Genomic DNA, 11,241 nt, shown 5'->3' with positions numbered 1-11,241 from the left:
TTCTCAGTTTTTTCACATTTGCAGGGATTCTGTTCCCCTAATCCCTATGAATGTTGAGGAACAACTATGCACTTTATAGAGTATAAACATTGATGAGATCAATTCCAAAAAATTCACGATGAATATGCTACTCACCTCCAAGTAAAGACCTGATAGTTTGAGTGGATTGCATTTGGAATACAAAATCCAGAAACAAATGAAAAGTAAGTAGCAAGTTGTCCAATAAATCCAAAGACTATATGAAAAAAATTCAAAATTCAACAAAGCCTGCTGGGAGAATTGAAAAGCAGCTTGCCCAAAATTAGTTTTAGATCAACTTCTCACAGAATATGCCATAAAGATATTAAAGGATCAGAGAAGGAATACCTTTCTCAACCATGGACAGGGAAAAGTTCCTCAGCAAATAAGGAATAGAGAGAGTTACAGGAAATAAAATGGACAATTTTGGTAAAGTTAAAAATCTTTTGTATAAAGAAAATCAATTGTGCTAACATTAGAAAGGAAATAATTTTATTAGAGAAATGCAAATTAGGACAACTCTGAAGTACTATTTCACACCTCTCAGATTGACTAAGAACAGAAAAAGAAAATGATAAATGTTGGAGGGGGTGTGGGGAAACAGACACTAATGTATTGTGGGTGGAGTTGCGAAATGGTTCTACCATTCTGGAAAACACTTTGGAACTAGGTCCAAAGGACTACAAAACTGCATATCCTTTGATCCAGCAGTGTCACCATTGGGTTGGTATTCCAAAGAGATCTTAAAGGAGTGAAAGGGATCCACATGTGCAAAAATGTTTGTGGCAGCCTTTTTTGTAGTGGCAAGGAGCTGGAAACTGAGTGGATGCCCATCAGTTGGAGAATGACTGAATGAGTTATGGTTTATGAATGTATTGTAATATTATTGTTCTGTAAGAAATGATGATCAGGCTGATTTTAGAAAAGTTTAGAAAGCCTTACATGAACTGATACTGAGTGAAGTGAGCAGAACCAAGAGAACATTGTACACAGCAAGATTATGTGAAGATCGATTGTGATGGATTTGGCTGTTTTCAGTGCTGGAAACTCTTTGAATGTATTTGGAAAAATAAAATAAGATTTTCAGCAGGTCTTATTCAGTGAATAAGGCTAGGTAGCAATTAAGGCAAAGAATCTCCTTTTTCACATAGTCCCCCCCCAAAAAAATCAAATAAATGGACATATGTTACCCACCTCTTGACAGAGAAGTGACTGGTTACATATACAAATTAATTTATGTTCTTAGACATGGATAATGTGTGGATTTTTAGCTTAACTACATTAATTTGTTACAAGGGAGGGTTTAAATTCTATTTTATTTTTGCAAGGAGAATAATAGCAACACCACATTAAAAAACAGAAAGCAAAGTGTCAGAGAAGCATTTTTTTAAAAGGAAGGAAAGAGTTATAGAGAGGCACCAAAGACAAATGAAATAGATTTGGAATTAATTATATTAATTTAATACATACTTAAAAAAACAAACCAAGTTTTATATTATGCAAAAATAAAATAGGCATTGGTCTCTGAGGGGAGGAATTTTCTGTATAGGATGTTATCTGGGCTTTTATTGGGAAGCATTTTCTGTAAAAACAAAATGTGCAAATGATGTTTTGAAAAATTGTAATTTCCAATTAATTGAGGATTTACAACTCACTCATTTAATAATATTTTCTGTTTTACAAAGTATTCACAACAAACTTGTGAGATTATTGGACAATGGGACTTTTGAACTTCACATTTCATAGGTCACAAGAACTCTTTTTTTCTTAAACAGACCAAGCTAAAACAGGTATTTGCCTGTGGTTTCCCAACCAGTAGAGTTATTAAAACTCAGCAATTCTGACCACTTATTATAGCTAACATTTATTTACATATTGCTTTAAGGTTTGTAGAACACTTTTATCTAATGCATTACTCATAAGCTTGTTAAGTAGGCACTATTATTATCCCTACCTTATTAATGAGGAAACCAAAGCTTGCTTTTTGTTTTGGAGGCAATGCTTATGTGACTTGCCCAGGATTATACTGCTAGTAAGTGTCTGAAGTTGAATTTGAACTCAGATCCTTTTGACTTTATTGACCTTGCCACCCAGATGCCCCAAGAACATTTCTTAAATATAATATTTTGAACTTGGTATTTGTCAGAAATGAGTTAAGAGTCATTACTCCCTGTTCTCTTAAAGTAGACTTGTCTTAACTTCATCATGGCTGAAGAGGTCTTTTTTGTAGTGGTAGAATTATAAATATCCTGTTACAGATGAGGGAGAAAATATACTGCATACTTATTGCCCATCTATATATACATTGTCACTGTCACCAAAGGTCCCCAAAGAAGAAATGCAGAATATAACGTTTTCTATATTAAGAATGGAAGATGAATTTGCCCCAGTTCCTTCCTCCACCTGTTTTGTATAACACCTTTCAAAGCTGTTAAGGGTCAATAAAGATCATCACTCTCTTTACCCAGACCCAATCACTAATATGAAGATCTTCACCTTCTTCACCTTTTGGAACAACATGAGACTTTCAAATTTACTGGTAGACCTTGATCTGTATCTTGCCACTGGACCAGATAGCTCTGGAGGGGCAAGTGAGGCAAGTAACTGCTGTGAGTAAAGTTGGCCCACAAACTGGAATTAGTCAGTTGGAAGAATTCCTGTCTTCCTTCCCTCTTAACTTCCTTCCTTCCCTTTTTCTTTCCTTCCTTTTCCTTTCTCCTTCCCTCCATTCCTCCCACCTTCCTTTTTTCCCTCTCTCCTTCCCTTTCCTTCCTTTGTCCACATACTGTATCATACCTTATAGATGCTTACCTATGGATGCTCTTAAAAGCATTTTCTTTTGTTTTGCACCTCTGAACCCTTTCAGGATATCCTGGGGGTTTACTGGCTAGATTTCTTTCTTAAGGACCATGCTTTAAACCAAAACCCCTCTGATTCTTCTCCTTGGCCACTAATAAGTCCTAGGTCAAGCCCCATTCGGTCATTTGGGTCCTGATTGATTCAGATTGAATATAAATAGAAATCATTTTTGCTTTGGCCGGAAACCCTGAGAAACTCTTCTATATTTAGTTATTTTGTGTGTGTGTGTATTTTCTGAACTAAGTGAAAGAGGAGATTCTTGTCCTTGATTGCTACTTATTTTTAATGACTGAATGGGTAAAGCCCCATTCAGTCAAACTGAGGCCTTAGTTTAAAAAGGCCAAGGTCTCCCATTTCATCCAGGGCCATCTCCAATGTGAGTGTGATCCATATCTGGCCACTGCCCAGAGGGCTCTGGAGGAAAGGGTGAGCTGGTGGCCTTACCCAATCCTCCCTCATTTAAATCCAATTTACTTGCATGTCATGGTGTCACTTCCCTGATCTCATGATTCACTTCACAAATGGGAGGACAAACAGCAGCAGCAGCAAACAGAGGACAAGCAGTCCCTATTTCCTAAAGTTCTACAGTGTTCCATCTGGCCAGGACCTGTGTCCTTATGGATATGTTGGGAGAGAATGAAGCTTTGCAGCAATTCTTTGAAGGTAAGGAAAAGCCCAGGGTCCAGCACAAAAGAGTAGATTTTGGAAGATGACTGTGAGTATGGCTTCCCTACCCCACCTCTAAAATTTTGTTTAAAATGTTTTCAACAAACACTGTGGAAGAAGGGCTCATTTTAAGGGAATTCTAAGAATGGATGCTTGCTGCAAGAAACTGGTTTGGGAAGGAATAGAAGCAGAATAAATAATATCATTCTTGTGTCTTGTAGATTATAGTGGAAGAAAAGTTGTTCTATTTGAAGTTATTGAATCAGAGATTTTAGAACTAAGAAGACCTTTAGGAACATTTTCATGTAATACTTTCTCATTAGCAGATAATTAAATAAGGATAACCAGTTTACCATAATTTGCTACTCTAACAGTAAATTTGCATATATATTTAAATTACATGGATGTAACATGCTTCCATTGCACATACATTGAATATATGTATGACATGTATCCAGTGTTATACACACAATGTACATGCAGGGGAAATATGTTCTATTTGTAGCCTATGGGTCATATATGTTAAAATACACATCTATCACATATTCAATGTCCTAACCACTGAAGTTTGGCATGGCAGGTGCAACAGGCACAGGCAGGCATGACAATACAACTGTAATCCTGTATCATCCTATGTATTTTTATTTAAAAACATTCTGAGAAAGAAATAGTCTAGACAACCATAGAGGTCCATGACACACAAAAAGCTTAGGAGCCCTTTCTCAAAGACTGCAAATTGTGGAATCGTTGCTGATCTGCTGATAATGATGAGATTTAGGTTTTGGGGTTCCCTTCTGTCAGAGAACCAAATGATAAGGTCTAGATTTAGGGAACCAAAATGAGATTAGGGTTCCTGGTATTCGGGAAATTAAATGATGAAGTCTAGTGTCAGGTTTGGGTTTCAGGGAACCAAAGGGAGAGGTTTGGCTCCCCTGTACCCCCTTGGGATTCAGCACAGGGAGTTTTGGGGAACTTCCTTCTGGCAGTGCAGAGGTTCTCTGTAAAGGAATTTACAGACCCGAAAACCTAGACTGATAAAAGAGGTTTAATATTAGCGTTGGAGCTGAATTCCTCAGTGGAGGAGTTCTGGCAGAGAAGTAGATCCTGACAGAGGGACATAAAGTCTTGTTAGGGAAATAGGTGAGGGAGATAAAGAGAGGGTAACACTGGAAAAGAATATTAATCCAGCAGGCAGAGGTTTCCTTGACATAGCATGGCATAGTCTAGCATGGCATGGCATGTTAAAACCTCTGCAAAGAAATGACTTTTTAATTGCCGTTTTTATAAGGAAGTTTTTGGCTACAAGCAGGCCTGCTCCATGGGGGCTGGACTAATGGGTGGAGTTCCAAGTTGGCTCTTTTTATCTACAAGCTGGGTTTCAACTATAACTCCTTTAAGATCTCTTTGGGATATAAGCCCCGTAGAAATACCGCTGTATGTATGTATGTACAGTTATACAGGGTATTTACAGTTTGATAACTTTTTGAGCATAGTTCCAAACTGCTCTCCACAATGGTTGGATCTGTTCACGGTTCCACCAACAATGTATCAGTGTCCCAGTTTTTCCACATTCCCTCCAACATCATCAATATCTTTTCCCAACATCTTTGCCAATTTGACAGGTGTGTAGTGGTATCTCAGAGTTGTCTTATTTTCATATGAAAAAATTTATCTTATTGTTCTGAAGCTATGAACTTTTTTTGATTATAGTTTTCAAATAGTCCGGTTACTCTTTTTTTTTTTTTTGTCTTCTCAATCTGTTCCATAGATAAGTTGTTTTTCTTATGAGACATCTCACATTCTCTTCTATTTTTTCCTTTTTTAAAATTTTGTTTTATTATTTCTTGGTTTCTTTTAAAGTGAAAGGATGTGAAAATTCCTGTGGCTGGGGTCAAGGCTATATTCCAACTCAGCTAACCTCAGGGATTGCCAATTGCTGTTTCAGTGGAATTAGTCTGGAGATATTTACTCTTCATACAGGCCAAATCTCCTTCTAGTATCTTTCTTTAATTCTTCTTTATTTTAGTTCCCCTTTCCTCTCAAAAAAGAGCTTGTTCTGAGGTTTTATTTTGTTTTGTTTGTAGAGAAGATCTGGAGAGTTAGAATTTTCTGACCTATTCTGCCATCTTCCCAGAATCCCCTTCCCCATTATTTCTTTTTCTTCCCCCCTCCCCCCCCCCAGGCTGGGGTTAAGTGACTTGCCCAGGGTCACACAGCTAGGAAGTGTTAAGTATCTGATACCAGATTTGAACTCGGGTCCTCCTGAATTCAGGGCTGGTGCTCTATCCACTGCGCCACCTAGCTGCCCCCCCCCATTATTTCTTAAAATACGACATCAAGACCTTTTTTTTCCCCTCCATGGTAGGCCATCAATTCTTAAATTGTTCTTTCTTAATCTGCTTTTCAGTTTATTTTTGATAAAATATAACTTATTTACTTCTTTTTCGAGTCTTTTGATTTTAGTATTTCTTGTCTTACAAAGTTACTATGCTTTGTTTAGTCTATTATAATTTTCAAAAAGATGCTAGTTTTCCTTTTTTTTTTCTTTTCTTTTTTTTTTCCCCCTGAGGCTGGGGTGGGGTTAAGTGACTTGCCCAGGATCACACAGCTAGGAAGTGTAAGTATCAGATCAAATTTGAACTCAGGTCCTCCTGAATTCAGGGCTGGTTCTCTATCCACTGCACCACCTAGCTGCTCCTAGTTTTTCTTCCAAATCTTTTTCATTCAAACTTCATTTCTTTTCTAATTATTTTCTCTGGTGCTCTTATTTGTTTTATGCTATCATTTTAAAATTCTGCAATGCAATCCAAGTAAGGCCATTATCGATAAATGGAGTATAATCATAGGAATAATTAATAATAGTTGGTGATATATAGTGCTAGTTAAAAAAAAAAAAAAAAAAAAAAAAAAAAAAAAAAAAAAAGGGAACTAGAGACCAAACTGTCATTAGGTTATGGAGAAAGCAAGGGAATTAAAAAAAAAATCTATTGACTACATTAAAGCCTTTGACTGTGGATCATCACAAAATGTGGCAAGTTCTCAAAGAGATAGGAGTACCAGATCATCTTATTTGTCTCCTAAGGAATCTGTATGTGGATCAGGGAGAAACAGTTAGAATTGAACATGGAGTAACTGATTGATTTAAGTTTGGAAAAGTAGTACAACAACTTATTTTATTTAACATATGCAGAATACATAATAGTTGCAGAAAAAGCTTTTGACAAAATAAGCACCTATTCCTATTGAAAACACTAGAGAGCATAGGAATAAATGAGATTTTCCTTAAAATGATAAGCCATATCTATCTAAAACTATCGGCAAGCATTATATGTTATGGGGAGAAACTTCTACTTTCTCCCCAGTAATATGAGGTGGAACAAGGATGCCCATTATCACCACTATTATTCAATATTTTACTAGAAATGTTGGCTTTCACAATAAGAAAAGAAAAAGAAATAGAAGGAACTATAGTAGGCAATGAGGAAATAAAGCATCTACTTTGCAGGTGATATCTTGGTATACTTAGAGAATCCTAGACAATCCACTAAAAAGCTCCTTGAAACCATTAACAAATTGAGCAAAGTTGCAGGATATCAAATAAAGAAAGATCTAAATCTGGAAATATATGAATTGCTCATGGGTAGGTTGAGCTAATAAAAATGACAATTCTACCTAAATTAGTGTGCTCATTCAATGCTCTACCAATGAAACTGCCAGAAAATAATTTTATAGAGCTAAAAAAATAATAAAATTTTTGTGAAAATAGAAAAGGTCAAGAATATCAGGGAAAGTAATGAAAAATAAATGCAGAGGATAATGGCCTAGCAGTACCAGACTTAACATTCTATTATAAAGCAGCAGTCATCAAAACCTGGTAAAGATACTGGTAAAGAAATAGAGTGGTGGATGAATGGAATAGATTAGATACACTTGACACAATAATAACTATAGTAATCTACTATTTGATAAATCCAAAAACTCTAGCTTTTGGAATAAGAAATCACTATTTGACAAAAATTGCTAGGCACACTGAAAAATAGTATGTCAGAAATTAGAGATAGATAGACTAACCTCTTACATCTCACACCAAAATAAGGTCAAAATAGATATGTGATTTATGTGTAAAGGGTGGTACTATAAGCAAATTAGGAGAGCAAGGGATCATTTACCTATCAGATTTTTGGGGAAGGGAGGAATTTATGACCAGAGAACATTATGAAATGCAAAATGTATCATTTTGATTACATTAAATTAAAAAGATTATGTCCAAACAAAATCAATTCAGCCAAAATTAGAAGAAAGGCAAAAAGCTGGGAAACAATGTTTACAGTTAATAATTCCGATAAAGGTCTCATTTCTAAAATATATAGAGACTTGAATCAAATTTATAAGAATACAAGTCATTTCCCAATTGATAAATGGTCAAAGGATATGAATATATGCAAAGTTCATCATATGAAATGCCAGACTAGGTGAGTCATAAACCAGAATTAAGGTTGCTGAGAGATATATCAACTACGCAAATGATACCATTCTTTTTATTTATTTATTTATTTTAATAATAGTTTTTATTTACCAGATATATGCATGGGTAATTTTACAACATTGACAATTGCCAAACCTTTTGTTCTAATTCCCCCCACCCCCCATGGCAGGTCGACCAATACATGTTAAATATGTTAAAGTATAAATTAAATACAACATATGTATACATGACCAAACTGTTGTTTTGCTGTCCAAAAAGAATCGGACTTTGAAATAGTGTACAATTAGCCTGTGAAGGAAATCCAAAATGCAGGCGGACAAAATTAGAGGGATTGGGAATTCTATGTTAGTGGTTCATAGTCATCTCCCAGAGTTCTTTTACTGGGTGTAGCTGGTTCAGTTCATTACTGCTCTATTGGAACTGATTTGGTTCACCTCATTGTTGAAAATGGCCTTGTCCATCAGAATGGATCATCATATAGTATTGTTGCCATATACAATGAACTCCTGATTCTGCTCATTTCACTCAGCATCAATTCATATAAGTCTCTCCAGGCCTTTCTGAAATTATCCTGTAGGTCATTTCTTACAGAACAATAATATTCCATAATATTCATATATCACAATTTATTCAGCCATTTTGCAATTGATGGGCCTCCACTCAGTTACCAGTTTCTGGCCACCATAAAGAGAACTGTCACAAACATTCTTGCACATACAGGTTCCTTTCCCTCCTTTAAGATCTCTTTGGGATATAAGCCCAGTAGTAACACTGCTGGATATGCACAGGGTATGCACAGTTTGATAATTCCTTGAGCACAGTTCTAAATTGCTCTCCAGAATGGCTGGATGTATTCACAATTCCACCAACAATGTGATACCATTCTTAAGGTATTTTTTTCTTTTAAAAACTAGAAGATAATTGGGCCTGTATCCCAAAGAGGTCATTAAAAAGGAAAAGGGGCCTGTATGTGCAAAAATATTTGTGGCAGTCCTTTTCTATGTAGTGGCAAGAAACTGGGAACTGAGTGGATGCCTCTCAACTGGAGAATGGTTGAATAAGAAGAATTAAGAAGCCCCCTTGATGAGAGTGCAAGAGGAAAATGTAAAAACAGACTTGAAACTTAACATTAAAAGTAAAAAACCATAAGATCATGAAAAACTGGTCCCATCACTTCTTGGCAAATACAGGAAGAAGAAATGAAAAAAATGTCAGATTTTATATTCTTGGGCTCAGAAATCATTGCAAATGCTGACTGTAACCACAGAATTAAAAGATGCTTCTTCCTTGAAAGGTAAGCTATGGCAGATCTAGACAGTATACAATGCCAACAAAGGGTGGTCCATTTTTAATAGCAATATGTGGCTATGAGAGTTGGACTATAAGGAAAACTGAGTGCCAGAGAATCGATACTTTTGAATTGTGGTGCTGGAGAAGACTTTTGAGAGTCCTTTAGGCATAAAGAGCAGTCAATACTTACAGAAATTAATTCAGACCATTCATTGGAAAGTCAAATATTGAAGGTGGAGGCCAAATACTCTAAGCTGAAGCTTGAATACTTTTGGCCACATGATGGAAAACATTAATTAAATGTTTTAATTTAAAGACCATGATTTGGGTAAAGATTGAGGGCAAAAAGAAAAGGGAGTGGCAAAGGACGAGCTGGATAGGTGGGTCATGGAAGCAACGAACTGGAACTTGCACAGATTTCAAAAGATAATGAAGGTTAGAAAGGCCTGGAGTGCTATAGTCCCTGGGTTTGAGAAATCGTAGTGGAATGAATAATAACTTATTAATGATTGAAGGCTTGTCAAGGGCTTTGCACATTTCATCTCAGTTGGTCCTCATAACAATCCTGAGGATTTTACAGATGAGAAAACTAAGTCTCAAAGAGTTTAAGTGATTTGTACAAAAATCACATTAGCCAGTGAATGTGGGAGGTAGAATTTGAACCCAGGTCCTCCTGACTGACTGACTTTCAGTGCTCTTCCCTTCGGGTTGTGAGGATAAAATAAGTTAATATTCATAAAGCATTTTGTAAACCATAAAGTGCTATGAATATACTAGCTCTTATAATTCCACACTATCTTTATAACCTTTGGCTTTCCAGAAAGTTCATTAAATCCAATTTACCCTATTATATTTTTAAGTTGGGGATTGTTACTAGATCTGTGATTTCATTGTTCTAGGGAGTTTCCAGTGATATACTTCCTCCACTAATGAAAGTCAATTTGTCAGTAAGCAGCATTTTAAGGTTCTACTTTGAGTCAGCACCTTAAAAAGTTGCTAGAACACTGAAAAGTGACTTGCCTAGGCTTCCTTAGCCAGTGTTGTGGCAGTGGCCAGATCTTCCTGGTTTTGAGGTGAGCTGTTCATTCTCTTTCCCTTATCTACCTTACTAGGTGGAAATATTTAAATAAGTGTGTGCTTAAAAGGATTCTGTTGGGAGATTTTCTTGCTTAAGTTTGAAGACATCTAGGCTTCTGAATAAAGTAGGCAGTATATGGTGACTTCACATGTGAAGCTACTAGACTGAGTGCTTGATTTCTCTTGCAGCAGATTGAAGTGTCCTGGCCACAGAAAGATATCACTAATACTTGAATTGGTTTTGAGTTCTAAATGCATTTTTTTCTTTTAAGAACTAGAAGATAATTGGGCCTGTATCCCAAAGAGATCATTACAAAGGAAAAGGGACCATATGTGGCGATCCTTTTCTATGTAGTGGCAAGAAACTGGGAATTAAGTGGATGCCCATCAGCTGGACAATGGCTGAATAAGTTATGGTCTATGAATGTATGGAATATAACTGTTCTGTAAGAAATGATCAGCAGGATGATTTAGAGAGGCCTGGGGAGACTTACATGGACTGATGCTGAGTGAAATGAGCACAAACGAGGAGATCATTGTACCCAGCAAGAAGATTGTGTGATGATCAGTTCTGATGGACGTGGCTCTTCTCAACAATAAGATGATTCAGGCCTGTTCCAATGGTCTTGTGATGAACAAACCCCAGAGAGAGGTCCACTGAGTGTGGACCACAATGTAGCATTTTCACTCTTTTTGTTGTTGTTTGCTTCCATTTTGTTTGCTTTCTCATTTTTTTCCCCTTTGATCTGATTTTTTTTGGGTAGCAAGGTAATTGTGGATATATGTATAGAAGAACTTATTGAAGAAAAACAACAATAATAATAAATGTTGGATTACTTGAGGTC

This window comes from Sminthopsis crassicaudata, chromosome 5 (genome assembly GCF_048593235.1).
Source record: "Sminthopsis crassicaudata isolate SCR6 chromosome 5, ASM4859323v1, whole genome shotgun sequence".
In the NCBI taxonomy this organism is placed as follows: Eukaryota; Metazoa; Chordata; class Mammalia; order Dasyuromorphia; family Dasyuridae; genus Sminthopsis; species Sminthopsis crassicaudata.
Note: the sequence above shows the minus strand (reverse complement) of the source record.